Source organism: Leopardus geoffroyi, chromosome B1 (genome assembly GCF_018350155.1).
Source record: "Leopardus geoffroyi isolate Oge1 chromosome B1, O.geoffroyi_Oge1_pat1.0, whole genome shotgun sequence".
Classification (NCBI taxonomy): domain Eukaryota; kingdom Metazoa; phylum Chordata; class Mammalia; order Carnivora; family Felidae; genus Leopardus; species Leopardus geoffroyi.
In genome coordinates this window covers 80,676,563-80,691,821 of record NC_059327.1, presented here as the reverse complement: position 1 = coordinate 80,691,821, position 15,259 = coordinate 80,676,563, and the positions used below count along the sequence as shown (strand labels likewise).

The 15,259-nt window shown below is 38.5% G+C and overlaps 1 protein-coding gene across 5 annotated transcripts in view; it reads right to left on the bottom strand.

Annotated features, from left to right (window-relative positions):
- The window catches only part of SLC10A7 (solute carrier family 10 member 7), a 258,926-nt gene that overhangs the window by 106,548 nt on the left and 137,119 nt on the right, over positions 1-15,259 (bottom strand). The window lies entirely within an intron of this gene.

Below are 15,259 nucleotides of genomic sequence, written 5' to 3'. Positions count from 1 at the left end.
ACAAAACCAAACCACCACCACCACCAACAGAACAGCACGGCCAATTAATAAATGAACCTCTTCCATCAAAGAACAAGGCAAGTAACAAAAGCCAATTAAAAATCTATCACAGTCCAAAAAAAAAAAAAAAAAAAAAAAAACCCTTTAAATTCCACGTCAGTACACTGACCCTACTGCTCAGTATTAAAAACTTCACCCAATTTTTGGAAACCTCCAGAAAGCTTCTGTTTCGGCATTCATTATACTGCAGCTCACAATTAACACTGCCAGACTCCTTTCTAATCAATTATTCACTAAGATGTCTAGCATTTCTTTGGAGCCCCTTACCTCAACATCACAACGGTTTAAGAGATGACACATGTCTGTGTACTTTTCAGAATAAAAGACAGACTTTAAGCAAGTTTTAACACTAAATGAGAACAAGGGTAAGAGAAGAGAAATCAACCCTTTTAGTCAAAGTTGAGCTTCCGGCGAGCTGCAGGCAGTGCACAGCATGAGAGAGTCTGGCTCCAGAAAGTGCCCATGTGTTGACAGCTGAATAAGAGTTTGAAGGCTTAATGGTACAAATGTTCTGTCAATGGTACTGTTACACAGGGCTTTACTTAACCAGAACTGCCAAAAATCTCCAAAGCTGTTGACAACCAATGATGTGAAGTTAATTCACTCTAGGCTCTGACATTAAATTAGCAAGTTGTTATTTTCACATAGGTAGTAACCCTGTGCTGACTTAACCGAGGAGAACAAACCATCTTTTGGTCCAGCCTAAAACTTGAAAGGAGCAAGACCTAAAGACTATAAAAAATACAACTTGTGTCCCTCCCTTCCTTCTTGAATGAATCCACTAGATACTAAAGTGGTATTGTGTAACATTTTTATCAAGTGCAAATTCAATCTGCATCACAGGTGAGAGATCTCCAAAAGGAAAGTTGTCCCAAAAGTATGAATATTGAAAACAATCCGGGAGTAAATTAGAATCAGCAACAGATAACCCCTTCCAGTGTCTAGAATAAGATGTAAAAATAAAGAGACTGTAGTCTATAAAATTATTTCCATTATTAACATTCAGTGTGTTGGAACTTTAAAGCTTTCCGTAGGCATCTCAGTGTTAAGTAAACGATGACAAGTTATTTTGAAAGCTACCCAGCCATGCCAGTCCTTGTCTTGCATACCTTTCAGGGGGCACTTATGCTGCGACTTAGCAGTCTGTCTTCTATTAAGATTTACTATTCAGGGTTGATATCACCAAGATGAAACAGCGAGCCACTGAGTAGAACTACATCTCTCACATATTCCCCCAGCAGGTATGCTATATTAGTTAAGAGCATAAGCCCTGGTGCCAGACATCCTGGGTTCAAATGCTGCCCTACCACCTAATATCTGTGTGACTCTATTGAAGTTACCTAATCTCTCCGGGCCTCAGTTTCCAGTAAAATGGGGATAACACAGTACCTACATATCTTAGTGTGATTGCAAGGATTAAATAAATGTACACATGTTAAATGTCCAGTACAGTTCCTGGTACTTAGTAAGCATTTAAAAAATGTTGGTTAGGGGCGCCTGGGTGGCGCAGTCGGTTGAGCGTCCGACTTCAGCCAGGTCACGATCTCGCGGTCCGTGAGTTCGAGCCCCGCGTCGGGCTCTGGGCTGATGGCTCGGAGCCTGGAGCCTGTTTCCGATTCTGTGTCTCCCTCTCTCTCTGCCCCTCCCCCGTTCATGCTCTGTCTCTCTCTGTCCCCAAAATAAATAAACGTTGAAAAAAAAAATTTAAAAAAATAAATAAATAAAAAAAAAAATAAAAAATGTTGGTTAACATGGGCACCTGGGTGGCTCAGTCAGTTAAGCATCCGACTTCAGCTCAGGTCATGACCTTGCGGTTTGTGGGTTTGAGCCCCACATTGGGCTCTGTGCTGAGAGCTCAGGGCCTGGAGCTGCTTTGGATTCTGTGTCTCCTTCTTTCTCTGCTCCTCCCCTGCTCGTGCTCTGTCTCTCTCTCTCTCTCAAAAATAAACATTAAATTTTTTTTAAATGTTGGTTAATATACTATTATTAGTTTTTTGAAAAGATACAGCTAAAACCGACAAAACAGCTTCATGTTTAAACATCAAATATCAAAGTAAATAGAGAGAAGAAAGGTTGATAAAAGAAATGGGGTTATCCTCTTTGGAATCTATCTTTGCTGGTAATATTGACAGCTAAATTCTTCTATCCTAAATGATGTTTCTATGAAACATTCACCGTGTGATTCGTATAACATGTGGGCTCCACAGCAGACAAATGAGGCTTATTCCTGAGGCCTGATTACTGATAGAACATACAATGAGTAATGTTAGAGGCATTATCTTTGTTATTACGGTGAATGATTTATTCTGTAACATAGCTCAGGGATCCCAATATTAACATATCTTGCAGCAATCAATCATATTCAATTTTGACTTTCAAATCTTTGGGAAACATCAAATGATACTAAGCATACAGCTTAATTGTATAGACTGCTGATGTGGACAATAATGCCATTAGTGGGGCCCAAAAAGCTAAATCAGCAGTATTGAGTATGAAAATAAAAGAGGTTGGAGTTCTGAAGAAAAAGAGTTAACCCACCAATTTAAACAAGATAAAAACACTAAAAATAATTTGCAAAACAATTTTCCTCATGCATTTAATAAACATGTGTCAGAATAAACAAAAATCACAGAAGCAGAAAGTAAAAAAAAAAAATCAATTAAAATAAAGTCACGGGGCATGGCAGAGAATTATTTCTGGCAGTGATTTGATATAATATGGTTAATACTTCTAGTCAGCCAAATTAACACAATTTTGCCACTGTAGATTTACAGTCGCAAAATGCACACTCCCCAGAGGCTTGTTCCAAGAATCAGAGTAACAAATTCCTTTTCGACAGAACAACTTGACCATTTTCTTCTGAACATAAGTAATGAAAAAGAAAAAAAGAAACCACCTCATCCCTCAGAAAAAATTAATTTGCTATCCATTCACATTTGGCCATCTTTTCCCTCCTTGATTTCCCCTTCAAAGTCCTTGAATAGAAACCGGTCCATTTATCGCTCCATTTGTATCAACAGATATGCTTTTATTTCTTATCGGTCTGCCTATTCGTATCATGTGTACTCCACCATGCTATTGATTGAAAGAGGCTCAGGCAAGGTGGTGTCAGCTTCTGTTCCTAAAGGGAGTCCCCTGAGCACACTGGTGAGGCACTTAAGGTCAAGTCAGAATTGTCTGTTTCTATATTAAAACTGCAGGGCACAAAGAATGGAGAATTCTCAAGCATGCAAAACAAATACCAGCATTCAACCTTTTTTGTTTTTATCTTTACCCACAGAGCTCACAGGTACTTTTCATGGTGAAAAACTTGGCTTTGTAGAAGCAAAAATGAGTGTAAGCCATTTTTTCTTACATTTCATGCTTTTCTTTTCTCTCTGCTATTTATCTTTCCAAATGGTTACTCCAAAAGGAGAGAAATCATCATGCAAATAAAGGTATTACATCACATCACTGCTAGAGAGAAAGGATCTAGTAACTGCCCTCAAAGGTTAATTTGGCCTTTTCCTGATCACTTGTGAGGTATCTGCACACCTGAAGGAGAAAATAAAGTTAACTACATTTCGCCCACTATGTACTTAGCGCCATAAAAATTCCCTAGATCTGGTTTACAGGAAGAACCAAAATTCATTCATCACACACCTTCCAGAGCACATTATGTGCAGTGCTTTTCCTGGAACTAGGTTTCAAAGATGGATCTAATGTGCTTGCCCTCAGGGAGTTCACAATTCACTATTTCCAGTGTAACATGTGCTGTGATATGACATGAAGAACACGTCAAAGGACAGAACGACACGTCATGGTATAAAGAGGTTGCAAGTTAGACTGGGGATCAAATGCCTTTCTCGGCATATTGGAGAACTCTTGGTAAGGGCATCTACCTTCTTGAGCTTCATTTTACCCACATATAACATAGACATAGTATTATTTACCTTATAGAGTGTCCTCGACAGACGGTTAAGAGTTTGTTTCCCTCCTTGTATACGAGTCAAGAACAATTCTTTGGTCTAAAGGCAGTGAGGACAATGGGAGAAGGGGCCAAAGAAAAGGCAGAGTTGAGTCTGGCCTTTGCAGAACAAGTTATATTTCAATAGAGAAAAATGGGAAGGGAGCACCTGGCTGGCTCAGTAGGCGGAGCATGGGACTCTTGATCTCAGGGTTGTGAGTTCAAGCCCCATGTTAGGTATAGAGATTATTTAAAATCTTTTAAAAACAGAGAGGGGCGCCTGGGTGGCGCAGTTGGTTAAGCGTCCGACTTCAGCCAGGTCACGATCTCGCGGTCCGGGAGTTCGAGCCCCGCGTCGGGCTCTGGGCTGATGGCTCAGAGCCTGGAGCCTGTTTCCGATTCTGTGTCTCCCTCTCTCTCTGCCCCTCCCCTGTTCATGCTCTGTCTCTCTCTGTCCCAAAAATAAATAAACGTTGAAAAAAAAAAATTAAAAAAAAAAAAAAAAACAAAAAAAACAAAAAACAGAGAGAAGAATGGGAAGTAAGAGATTCGTAGCAAAGGGAGCATTATGAGGAAAAAAGAAGCTGTCAAAAGTACATGATTTAAGAAAAAGCACATGGTATGTTCAGAAGCAGAGCACAGTGGGTAAGAGGAATTAGAATTATGACGTCAGCCTGATTGAGCTGGGATCACGTTGCCTATTAGGATCACAATAACTTGCTTATCTGGCAGGTCACTTTTCTCATGTTTTGTCCACATAAAAGTATATAAGTCACAGGGGATACTGAGGATTAAATGGAAATTACATATATAAACAGGGATTCGTGAATAATAAATGTTATTGCTACTATTGTTGGACCTATTATTACCAGAGAAGTCTAGATGGTTCAGGATGGCTCAAACATAAGGAAAATGGAAAAAGTGTAGGTTAAGAGTGGTATTTCACATTCTGCCTTTTGATTCCCAGGTATCTAGTTACTTAGTACTCTTGAAGTAGTATTTTACTTCAAATGGATGACGGTAACTTTGATCAGGCTACTTTACGTCTCTTCCCATTGCAAAATATATATTGGTCAAGTGGTTCTTAATCCTCGGTGTGCATCAGGACCCCCTAGGAGTCAGATTAAAAAAAAAAAAGACTGCATCTATTGGGTCTAAACCTAGAGATTCTCATTCAAGAATTCACTGCTTACTCCTTAAATTTTTAAGGTGGAGCTGAGAAAACCCTTTAAAAAAAAAAAAAAAAAAAAAAGCTTCCCCAGTAGTTCTCATTAACAACCAAATTTGAAAACCTTCATTGTAGTTTACTCAGAAGCCAGGTCAATGTTTTTCTTACTTACCCACTGAATAAAATAACATCTAGCTTATCTAATAATAAGAGATTCATAAAAGCACTAGCTTACCTTTTATTTTTAATTTAAAAAACCCTAATTTATTCAAAGAAGACATGAATAAGGTTATAACTTCTTTCTTAATTAGTTACTAAAGCGTTTTGAAAGGATGATGCCATAACAGGGCAAAAAAAAAAAAAAACAAAAACAACAGAGAGGCAAGTTAATTTGTCATCAAACATTTAAAAGGGAAATATCATTTGCTGGGATTAAATATCACAACACTGCCGAAATAAGTTGTTTTACTATCATTTATTCTCAGTTACATGTAACAATGTAAATGATGAATAAGAAACCCAAGTAATTCCTCTTGGTTTCAACATTATTATTAGGAAGATCTAAATTTTGGCTTTGCCGGAGTCCCTTTGTTCTTTCAGTAGGTCTGTCTTAAAGAATATCAATCAGCCATCTCAGAGAGCTCCATTTGCTTCACAAAGTAATTGTTTATTTTATTAAAATCATTTATGGCTTCTTAGTGTACCTAAGAGTTTATTGATCATTATTTGACAGGAGGTCCTAGAAGAACATTTTAAGGAACAGGCTGATGAGAAATATACCCCTGAATACCCCTGAAGTTATAATATAAAAATAATTCTATGTGATTTGTAAATAAATTCAAGGGGAGGACAAAATATAAGGGCTGGCAAGGTAAGACCAGGTCAAGAAGTGCCATATTAAAAATTTGGACTTTACCCTAAGACACCAGAGGAACTATTCAGGTTGGGTTTTTTTGTTTTTGTTTTTGTTTTTAATGTTTATTTATTTATTTTTGACAGAGAGAGAGCATGAGCAAGGGAGGGGCAGAAAGAGAGAGGAAGACACAGAATCTGAAGCAGGTTCCAGGCTCTGAGCTGTCAGCACAGAGCCCGATGGAGGCTCAAACACATGAAGCGCGAGGTCTTAACCTGAGACAAAGTCAGACACTTAAGGGACTGAGCTACCCAGGTGCCCCTATTTGACAATTCTGATGGTAAAACTTACATATATGGCGTCTCAAAAACAAAACAAATGAAGAAAGAAACAAACAAAAAGCAGAGTGAGACCTACAAATACAAACTGTTGCCAGAGGGGAGGGGGGTTGGGAGGATGAGCAAAATGGGTGAAGGGGAGAGGGAGATACAGGCTCCCAGGTATAAATGAATAAGCCACGAGAATAAAAGGCACATCACAGGGAATACAGTCAAAGGTACTGTCATAGTGTTATATGGTGACCAATGGTAGCTGCATGCATGCACAATGATAGATATTCAGGTGATAAAATCAATAGGATGTATTGATTGGTTACCTGTGGAAAGCGAGGGCAATACATGAAGCAGAAATTACCACAAGGCTCTCCTTAAGAAAATGGGCAAGCTGTGGTGTTATTCATTGGCCTTGTATTCTAATGGACCTGGCTTTGGATCTGGCTTTTCATTTTTTATTTTGAGGCTTTGGGTAAATTACTTGATCTCTCCTAAACTTACACAAAATGGGGACAATAATACTTCACAGAACCAGTAGAGATTACATGAGATAACATATTTAAAGGACCTAGTACAGTGTCTATCACATAATAGGTGTTCAATACATGTTCTTCCCCTCTATCCTATAACACAGATACTCTGGGTGTGGCTGTTATGAAACGTAAAATGTACTCATTTAAATTCCTAAAGGAACTAAATTTGTTTCAATACATGAAGCTATTTTAGCACAGTATTTAAAAACACTATGATTTATACTTCTCAGGAGACACAAGACATTTAAAGGAATATCTTGATGCTGAAAAATAGTATGTTCTCATTTCTGGTAACACAGATACATTGAGAGAAGCCTTTGCTTCTAATGTTGTTAAATTATTTCAAAAACAAACAGTAAGGGTTAGACAGGAGCTTTATAATGGAAGACTGATCTTAGGAAAAGCATCCTAGTTTCAACTCATAAGAACAGTTTCTGAACCTTGCTTTTGCCTTTGCACTGGCTCTTCCCTTTGCCTGGCATGTTGTCCAGAAATCTTCATGACTAACTGCCTCGTGGCCCTCAAGTTTTTGCTCCTCCTCAATGAGACCAACTTGATCGTGCTCCATAGACTGCAACCTCCCCACTCCTGCGGGGAGGCTTCTGGCCCCCCTTACCCAGCTAACTTTTCTTCTCTTTGTTTGTTTGTTTGTTTGTTTGTTTTTTCCTTTGCTCCTTAGCACCTACCTCTTTTTTACAAACTGTTCAATTTACTATTTATTTTCTTGTTTATTGTCTGTGCCTTCCTAATAGGGATATAAACTCCATCAGGCCAGAGACCTAAAACTGTTTTGTTATCTATTTGTTATTATTATGCCAAGTACCTAGACTAGTGCCTAGCACAAAGTAGGTATGAAATGAGTATCTGTTGAATGATAAAAAAAATTTAAATTGCCAGAAAATTCTAAATTCATAGGTGTATATGCCAGTATTGTTAAGTAAGCATGCTACTAATAAAAAATAAGTCATCAAAACTGATGGGGGGGGGGGAAAGGTCTACTATGTGAAGTGGTTGTTGAAACCAAAAATTTCTATTCACTGGTACTTAGCAATGCTCTCTCCAAGAGCATCTGTGCCAAGACCAGTGGAGTACCGGAAAGAGTATGTGTTTTAGGGGGAAAGACTGGCTTTGGAAGTAGGTACTTTGACAGTGAGGCATGAGCTGGTAAAGAGAACAAAGATCTGGATTTAAGAGTCTGCGATTTTGCTTTCAAGTACGTAGAGATGTTTCCTCATGCCAAAGAAGGGCATAAATATCCACTTTCTTATCAACAGTTTTTCAGGGATACTATCTGCTTAGCCATAGAAAAGATTATAATTTATATCTGGCCAAAATGTCATTAGTGTTCTCTCTCTCTCTCTCTCTCTATCCTGCACCACCTGCACCTTCCTCCCTCTGTTCCTTTCTCTCTTTGTTTCAGAAAACAGAGGAGAATGATGATAATATTCTGGTCTTCGGTAAAACATAATTCACAATAGAGCTGATTTTCTAATTCACAGAAACTGACTCACAGAGATGACCCATCTTTCTTTTGAGTGAACCCAGCTGCTTTGAAGGGTACAATCAAGCAAGAGTACTGGGGCACCAAGGATAGCCTAGGCTGGAAATGACTTCATGAATTTCCAGAGAAGAAATTCAATTACATCATAATGCTATATCTATATTATAGAGTACATGAAAAAAGGAAAGGTGTTTCAATAATTCCATTTTGCATGGATTTCATGATAGATTTGTTTTCTAGTCTAAAGATTTCCAGGAGATAAGAGTAAAATAAATGGGGTTTATGCAACTCTAGAGAATACAGATTAAGATAGAAAAAATGCCAAACTAAATAAGCCTAAAGTCATTTAACAAAGCAATGCCTGTTGATTGATTTATATTTGGTTTTGTAATGGGATTGCACACAGAGTCTACTGTGCCTAACTTCCTGCACTTCACATTTCAGCCCCATCCTTGGCAAATGAAAGCCCAATGGGAAGGCTGATGATAGAAGATCAGATAATCTGCAAAGCAGATAATCTGCTTCTCACAATTGAGTATTAGAACAGTCTAGCAGGCCACCTGAGCCCCCATAATATACCCTTTCCAGGCCCACAAACAGAGCCTTTCAGGTTATTGACCTGAGCCCAGAGGCATCATGGAGGCTCACAATTAAAAGGCTTTGACCCAACTTCTGACCTCAATGTCCGCTTCCTGTGGAGACTGTCTGAACTGGTCTAACAGAATTGCAGATTTAGGAATGCTCCCCACATTAGTTTCATTCTACCTTCTAGCTCAGAAAACCATTAGGGTCCTATTTGTTCAGATATATGTTGGTGCAACAGCTCAAAACACTTCCTATTAGTCTTTGTTACACAGATGGCTATGATGTTCTCAAAAATTACTTATCCCTTCTATCAAAAGTGACAATCTTTATTTTAAAACATGTAATACGTGTATTTGCAGCTTTAGCGCTGTGCCTAATCAATGAATACCACATCTTTTATTGATGTAGATTTATCAGAAGCCTCAGCAAGATCATAGTAATAAACAGGTCTTTGAGAAACAAGATCTTCAGTAACCTTAATATTGTAATTGCTGTTGCTTGCACAACAAACATGTTCACAACTAGGATAGCTAGCCTAAAAGGAAGCAAATATTTTATCTCATTCAATTGCCTGTGAAACTGCCTGGATGACTGAGAAGCTCAGAAAAGTGAGAAACCTGCTTCTTCAGAGATGGAAACCCCAATCTTGACACCCTCTTGGTCAGAAGAAAGCAATCTTAAATGGAGAATGTTGATAGTAGCAATTAAGTACTTTGCTCTAAATCAGTGTAATTCTTGTCTATATTTTTATTCTCTCCAAGAGCATGGCAGTAAGAGACTGTATTTTTTCACTGATATCTCCAGGCCATCCTACCACTGAGTTAGATATATTCCTCCTGGGTGAGAGATGTAAAATTTCTGGTAGCTTGAAGACTGGCCCTAGCTCTTGTCAAATTACGCCGTTCAGAGTTCACTCGGTGATTCATACTACACAAATATCTGCTTGCCAAATAACATTTATGTGTGTGTGGTGTGTATATGTGTATAAAAATATAAATAAGCCAAAGAGAGCTAACCTCTTATGTCTTAGAAAGCAGTTGGAGCAAACTTTGATGGGAAGACAACCATCCAAAGGACGTGAGCTTCAGATACAAGCATATAACTAGTCCATTAAAATTTTCTCTGAACCTGAGTATATTCTATCAGTTGTAATTTCTCCAGGTCAATCTACAACCCTATCAAAAGCAGAGAAACAAAATCAACAGCAGTAATAAAAAAAGAAGAAGAAGAAAATGATACCCTAGATCTTTCAAGCATATGTGGATTTTCAAACAAGGCACATTGGATGCTTAAGTTAACCAGGACCTCACTAATCAACCAGCAAAACGGTAGTGGGTTTGTGATGGTATGTTAATTATACTTGCCAAAGGGTGATTATGTAATTTCTGAGAAAGTAGAGTCTTGCTCTATAAAAGTTACTTGCCATTAATGTGCAAACCACTATCTTTACATTCCGTGTTTTATTTTTTTTTCAAACCAGACAGGTTCTGCTAGCATTTAATTTTAGTTTTAAAGCAATTCATTTCATAACATATACTTAGTTTAAAATCCAACCAATACTTTAGAGCACCTACCATGTACGGAGCGCAAAATTAGTTACTGCTGAAGAGTACAATGATGAATTGTATCAGAAGCCGGAATACAGAAAATTTGCCTTTTTAAAATGAATCCATTTGATTCCTATTTATAATTATTGTACCAGTACACAGAAATAGATAAACTGGTACTTTTATATTATTAGATCATAGGGTATGTTTTTCTACTTTTCCTTTTTTAGCATTACTAACAACTATACTTAGGGAATAAAGTAATCAATCTATCACAAAAACATGTAATTAGCTAATATATTGTTCATCTCAATTCCCAGAATTTCAAAAACTAGATAATGTAACCGGATAAAAATCTAAGCATTTATTTAATTTAAACAGTTCCAGAATCCCTAAAAAGTGAAAAAATGTTGGCCTTCATTTTGGAAAACTTCTCAATTTATTCCAGATCACTCTTTTATAATTGGAATTTTAGCAGAAGCAGATCCAGATTTTGTGGGACCAGAAGCCTACAGGATTTAGGGGCTCTTGTCTAAGAAAAGAAGGCAAAATCAGTTCCAGGCCCTTCAAAGGGGCCCATGCAATGGACGAGCCCTAAAGCTTCAGCTTCATTAGCTTCTGAACAAATCCATCTCTGGTTTGCAGCCATCAGTAACAAGCTTTCATTAATGGCATGATGTAAAACAGAGCAACAAGTATCTGAAACTTAAGTTGGGGCGGAAATATATTTCTCTGAAATGTAATTATAGGAGCTATGTGGACTTCTGTGAAAATGAACTCCTAAAGGCACCCCCCAGAAACCTACTCTAACATTACCATGCATGGCATCAGGAGGAGGCTCAAGGTTAATCACTCATTTCCCTTTCCAATCTGTCTCAATTACTGTTATGGGATGCTTCAATTAGTCATTCCCATTCTCCCCAGGGATAGGGGGAGATTGCAGATAACTCACCCCAAATAGACTTACACAATTTGAATCCCTCCACCCTGCTAAAGAAAAATCTTCACTAGAGAAATGCAAGATTTGCTATCATCCACTCTGTATTTTGTCAATGCCACTCTCTCATCAGACAAAAAGAAGCCATAAGTCTCCTGGGATGCAAGGCCTTCTTTTTCCTTCCCCCGAAGGAGCAAGTTCTGTTTCTACCACACACTCAGCCCAAGACAGCCCTAGGCAATTGTTCTTAAAACTACCCTTGGAAGGCCCTTTCCAGAAGCTAGCCCCTGAGACAGACAACCATGTTATCAATCACGGAGACAGCATTTCTACTTTTATTCTACTCCTGTTCTCTACGTGTCACAAGACTGCTTAGCCCTAGACTCTAAAATCGGCAAGAAGAGATATTCAATGACTCTTTAAGAAGCATGTGTGGTATCAGTAGTTTACAGAAGACTATATAGAAAATAATGATTGCTAAATCTATGAAGAGTAATGCCTCTCATCATAGAGAAGGCATCAATCTCTAAATTCATGGGCTAAGAAAAAATTCTAACCCAACAAAAGGCTTTGTTGCAAAAGTCGTGTTTTTTACCCTTGCAAAAAAAAAAAAATTCAAGTAGTCTAGGTACTACTATGATATGGAGATTACACACATTGTGCTACGACAGCAATAGTGTAAGGTAACATCGACGAATGGACAAAGATTTCTAGTCATGTTGGTATTTCGGTAATTGTTTATTCCTCACGGAAGAACTACATTTGCTCATGGACTGTGTGAAGTGGTCTATTTCTGATCAGTCATTTCCTCCTGTGTGTGCTATCACTGCACCTTGTGCTCATTGCACTTACATCACAATGCAGTTGCAGTTCTCAGGACTATTTCACCCAATAGACTATAAAGCCCTGGGGGCTGGAAAGGTGGGAGCACTGGGGCTGTTTTCATTTCTGTGTCCTTAGGGATGAGTAGAATGCTGATATATAGTAGGCACTCAATGAGTGGATCTACTGAAGAAGAGTCAGGGAATGGATAATATTAAATGGTGAGATTTATATATTTTAAAAATTGACTGAATTGTGCTCTTCAATTAAATGGGAATGGCAGGAAGCCTAATAGTCTAGGAGTGAACATAGCATATTGAAAAATTTTTAAAAAGCTACTATAATAAAAGCCGTACAAAAGATGCTCTCAATGGAACCAAGCAGGGCTAAGCTTGAAGTGATTCTTAATATATAGTAACATCTCCTTCCAGAAAAACATTGTAGAACCCAGAGATGAAACATATTCCAGGGGCACCTGGGTGGCTCAGTTGGTTAGGTGTCCGACTCTTGGTTTCGGTTCGGGTCATGATCTCACAGTTCGTCAGTTTGAGCACCACATTGGGCTCTGTGGTGACAGTGCGGAGCCTGCTTGGGATTCTCTCTCTCTTCCTACCCTGCCCCTCCCCTGCTCACTCTCTCTTTCTCTCTCTCTCAAAATAAATAAACTTAAAAAAATATTCCATATGTATTAAAAATTATATAATTTATTTCAAATTTCTTATAAGATTGTCACCTTATTTCTTGACTTTCCTTTCATAATGTTTGTGCTTTTGCACATAAGAAAAACACAAAACTCAGTCTTGACTTATGAAACTCTCCTCTATTATAAGCCCAAAACATTTCAAGATATAATTACAGACATACTATGATAGGAATAAGATACAATAAAATAGGCAAAGAGGGAAAGGTTAGGACCGGAGGTCCCTGGGTGGGGAAAAAAACCACATATTTTGGAACAATGCTGAGAGACTTTGACCACGGCAAAGCCCCTCAGGAGTAAGGTGCTTCTTAAGAATGTAACAGACGCCACCTACTCCCCTTCAGGTTCCCCTCAGGAATTTGACAAAATACTTAACTAAAATAAGTAAACCATAAACCTTACATTATATGAGGGAGAGTAGGACCATAGTCTGACTCCTCACACAATGGAACTGACCTAATCAGGAACAGCCAACCCAGGCATCTAGAGTTATCAAGCCAAAAAGGGTGGGGCCCGAGAAGGAACTAGGAGGAAGGGAAGGGTAAGTTGACCAGAACCTTATAGAACAGTCCCTCGCCTACAGTTGTGGGCACTCACTTTCAAATGCCTCTTCTCTGTAAAGAGAGCTTTTATACCATTCTTATTTTCTTACTTTCTACTCCAGTAAACTTTTGTCTGCTGCTCATTTTATTATGTGTCCATCTCTTTATTCTTCAAAGCAGTGAGACAATGAATCCTGGGTGTTGAGGTAAACAAATCCTGCAATAATACCCAAGAGATTATTACAAGTTTGATTCCAGACCACTGCAAGAGAGCAAAAATCACAATAAAGGGAGTCAAATGATTTTTTTTGTTTCCCCATGCACATAAAAATTATATTTACAATGTCCCGTGGCTTATTAAGTAGGCAATAGCATTATGTCTAAAAAACAAAACAAACCAAAAAAACCAAAACTGTATGTACCTCAAATTAAAAATGCTTTTCTGCTAAAAAATGCTAACCATAATCATTTTCTGGTGGAGGGTCTTTACTCGATGTTGATGGCTGCTGACAGCTCAGGGGTTGGGGGAGATCAGGGTGGCTGTGGCAACTTCTTAAAATAAGACAACAATGAAGTTTGCTGCATTGAGGACTCTTCCTTTCCTGAATGACTTCTGGGCAGCATGAGATGCTGTTTGATAGCATTTTACCCACAGGAGAACTTCTTTCAAAATTGGGAGTCTGTCTTCTCAAACTTTATCGCTGCTTTATAAACCAATTTTATGTAATATTCACAATCCTTGGTTTTCATTTCAACAATCTTCACAGCATCTTCACAGCATATATTCCATCTCAAGAAACCACTTTCTTTGCTCATCGTTAAGAAGCAACTCCTCATCCGTTCAGGTTTGATCATGAGATTGCAGCAATTCAGTCCCACCTTCAAGCTCCACTTGTAATTCTAGTTCTCTGGCCATTTTTACCATATTGTCAGATACTTTCTTCGCTGAAGTCTTGAACCCCTCATGAGGGCTGGAATCAACTCTTTGCCAGCTCTTGTTTATGTTATTTTGACCTCTTCCCATGAATCACAAATGTTCTTGTTGGAATCTAGAATGGTGAATCCTTTCCAGAAAGTTTTGAATTTACTTTGCCCAAATCCATGAAGGAAATCACTATCTATGGCAGCTATAGCCTTATGAAATATATTTCTTAAATAATAAGACCTGAGAATCGAAAGGACTCCTTGACCCACAGGCTGCAGAATTGCTACTGTGTTAACAGGAATGAAAACAACATTCATCTCTTTGTCCATCTCCATCAGAGCTCTTGGGTGACTAGGAGTATTGTCAGTGAGCAGTCATATTTTGAAAGGAATCCTTTTTTTGAGCAGTAGGTCTCAGCGGTGGGCTTAAAACATTCAGTAAACCATGTCGGAAAGAGATGTGCCGTCATCCAGGCTTTGTTGTTACATTTATAGAGCACGGGCAAAGCAGGTTTAGCATAAATCTTAAGGGACCTAGGATTTTCGGAATGATAAACAAGCATTGGCTTCAACTTAAAATCATCATGTGCACTAGCCCCTAACAAAAGAGTCAGGCTGTCCTTTGAAGCTCTGAAGCCAGGCATTGACTTCTCCTCTCTAGCTAGGGAAGTCCTACATGGCATCTTCTTCCCATACAAGGCTGCTTCATTTACAATGAAAATCTGTTGGCTGGTGTTGTTGGTTGGTGTAGCCACCTTCATGAATTATCTCAGCTGGACCTTCTGGAGAACTTGCTGCAGCTTCTCCAT